The following is a 3,545-nucleotide window of genomic DNA, read 5'->3' as shown; positions in this document are numbered from 1 at the left end:
CTTTCTCTTTGGCTAAATCCTTTTCTCCAAACTCTTCCTTGGTATATGTTCTTGAGCCCTGCTGTTTATCCACCAGCTGCAGGATGGATTACAACGATAAAGATCCGCTGCCGGCAGTGGAGAACCTCTCCCCAGGCCAACTGCAGTCCCACCTCAAGATGGAGCCCAAGACTCTGGGGGTGAGCAGAAGTGCTTATCAGACTTCAGGACAATACACCCTGTCAGTCGGTAACTCAGACGGACATATTTGTGTCTAATACGTGGTAACAACTGACTTGTCATGTGACATACAGTGTTTCAGGGGTCCAACAAAGAAAAAGACAGTTGAAAGGAAAACTTGGACCTGATTCTGAATTACATGTAGAGGACCAATTTAATGATTTTATCTGTGCTACATGTATGAATACATGATGAACTGATCACTTCTTCTACATGCTCTGCACCCCCCCCCCACCCCAGGCGATCCAGATTGTTATCGGGGCACTGATTCTCTGTCTAAGTGCCTCTGTGCTCCAGATCCATGAGGTTCACTTCACAGGAGACGTGGCCCTCTTCCTGATTGTTGTCATACAGGTAAGTCAGAGAGCACTGACTGGAGAGTTCAAGTCAAAGCTGGTACTCACAGCATCTTTTCATCTTGCTGTACTTACTCTGCTGTACTATACTAACATTTCATATCAAGACCTTGCTGATATTTCTCCTGTATCTGATTGTGTTGTGATGTACCAGGTGACCTTGTCTGGTTCAGTGTTGGTCCACAGTGGGAGGAGACCTACTCTGTTTTGGGTGAGTCTGTCTTACAGCCTACTTCAATTCTTGACCATCTCGAGTGTTCTACAAAGAGACACATCCGTGCTGTGCATACGTAATTAGCTAGATTGGTTTAGCAGTGAGGGCTGCAAGGGTTGTTAGGGTGGTTAGCACCGTGGCCTCACAGCTCGAAGGTCGCCGGTTGGCGTCCCGGTGAGGACACCCGANTCTCCTCTCCTCTCCTCCCCTCTCCTCTTCTCCTCTTCTCTCCTCTCCTCTCCTCTCCTGTCCTCTCCTCTCCTCTCCTCCTCTCTCCTCCCGTCCTGCCAGTGAACGGCATCAGACTAAAAGTCGCAGCATCACTTTGCGGCAGTAAGTGGAGCTGGTGAACACACCCCGCTGCAGCATCCACCCACAGCCAGCTCAGCTGTTTACCTGCACTGACCTCGGACGACAAAGCACGACGAGTTGGAATAACGCAAGTAAGGTAAGATCATCTATTCACTGCAGGAGGAACTAGGAGAGGTGATCTAGGACAGGACGAGGCGTCATTGAGAAATGCGCCGAGGAAGCGGAGCGTTGCTGTAGATGTGCATCCCAAATGTTTGAGGGGACACGTTTCCAAGGCAGGTGATGACAGTTCGTGGTTGGTGGTGATGGAGGCTTTCCTAAAACTATGCTCGGTCTGATGTGAGCTGAAGCGCTGGCGCTGCTGGAGCGGAGCCAGATCCCACTGCGGTCCTGCTCAGCATCTCCTGCAGCACCGGACGGTTCTACTGCTCATTTCTGAACTGCATATAACTGCAGCTAGAAATCATATCAGCAACTATTGTGCTTGTATATAGCTATAGCCTCATTTAAAAGGTGATATGTTCTCTGAGTCAGCCCCCACCCATCACTGTGATGGAGTCAGCAGTGTTTTACCTTCAGCTGACAGTCACCCTGCAGGCTGCGGCCTGGACCAAGGTGCTTTACAGACATATTACAGAGACAGGCCAGAGTCTGGCTCCTCACGTTTATATTAAAAAGTTGACAATACGTATTACTTTAATAAGGAAACAATAGCTAAGCTGTGATGGAGCTCAGAGGTATGCAGCACATCTAACTTACCTACAGCTGATATAGTTCACCTGTCTGATATGAAGAAAGGAACATGGTGTGACTTGCTTCTGACTCAGACCCTGACTGATCCACTCACCATGTCGGGGATATTATCCAATTATAGCCAAGTAATGAAGTGACTACTTCACTGTGACTTGCCATCAGATCCTGGCACAAACTGGTTGTTGTCTGGGGGTAATTGAGAATTATGTTTGGAGTCTCCAAAGCAAGACTCTCTCTTGCTTTGGGGAAGCACATCCTGCTCCTGTCTGATACTGCAGCTATTTATTGACCTCAGAGGAAAAAATCCTTCAAGCAACTTCAGCTCCTATTAAAAAAAAGAAAACAGATGACATTCATTAAAGGCCAGTATCTTTAATGTAACCCGTTACTATCTGCATTTATTGCTGTGAAGTTTTATTTCTATTGACATGTCCGTTTGCAGCTGAATATATTTTAAATTGTTCGGGGTAACTGAGTAGCACTGGAGTAACTGAGAAAAGGAAAGTGTGTATAACTCTGGTACACAAAATGTTCCACCAGAGCAAATCCCCGTCACTGCTTTGAGTGAACTGCCAAGATGATGGGGATTTTTTTCAAAGCAATACAAACATGGCAGAGATTTTTTCCTTGATAGCAGAATGATAATGAGATGCGGTGACACCTTTATACACAGCTGTAGGTCCTGCTTTGGCCCATTGGCCTGGCTGCACAACGCTATAATGCTGCTGTAGGGGAAGAATGCTGTGTCTGGTTTTCTTTAATCCATTCACAATGGTTGGTGGCCCAAGTTGAGCGAGGATGCAGCTTTGGTGTTCCCTCAAAGTAGTGGCAGGTGGATTTGTTTTGGTGAAACACCAGCATGCAGAAAAAAGGCCGCTGTGATTAATATGGATAATTCATGGGAAACAACATAAGTAGGGCTGCCTTACTGCATGATTCAAATCCTTAGGTTGCTACCTCGAGGTGGTTGTTGTTGTTGTTTCATAAAGCAATTGGTAGCACTCAGCTAGTGGAAGAGAAGTACAAAGAAATGAGCAGTGGCTCAATCAGACTATGTGAGTCTAGTGTTTAAGGGAAGTGTCTGTGGCTATAAGCCCTGAGCAGCTATTCAGAACCTGTAGTCAGGACACATAAGGACAACATGCAAAGCATAGAGAAAGGACCCAGAATCACACCTACAGTCTGTGACAACAATAGAAACCACTTCAACATCCCACTGCAGCGCCTTTAAATTGACTGAACCTGACATATCTCACAGGAGCTTAAAAAGTGCAAGAATAGTGATAGCAATGGGGCAGTTTTTTATAAGTTGGGCTGTTTTTTTTTTTTTAGTACACAAGCTATTACTGTCACCTTCCACTGTAACTAGGCATTAAAGCATTTGTGGTATTAATGGCTGTGTTAAATACAAACATTTTTAACTCAAAGGCCACTTTAACCTTCATCAGAAAATAGTATCTTAAGCTTTTTACGTTAATTAGAGCTGGATAAAATAGCAAAAAAAAAAAAGTGTACAAATTATCACTAATGTTCTCCAAAGGTTCTCTGGAGGTTTCCTGAGTCTTCAGAGGATGTTCAGGACACCATATCAAGTGTTCTGAACACCCTCAGTATTACATCATTAGAGTTCACTACACAACCCATAATGCATTGGTGCATGTATTAGAAATGAACATTCATACACGTATTAT

The sequence above is a fragment of the Stegastes partitus genome, unplaced genomic scaffold (assembly GCF_000690725.1).
Source record: "Stegastes partitus isolate 25-593 unplaced genomic scaffold, Stegastes_partitus-1.0.2 Scaffold6, whole genome shotgun sequence".
Lineage (NCBI taxonomy): Eukaryota > Metazoa > Chordata > Actinopteri > Pomacentridae > Stegastes > Stegastes partitus.
Note: the sequence above shows the minus strand (reverse complement) of the source record.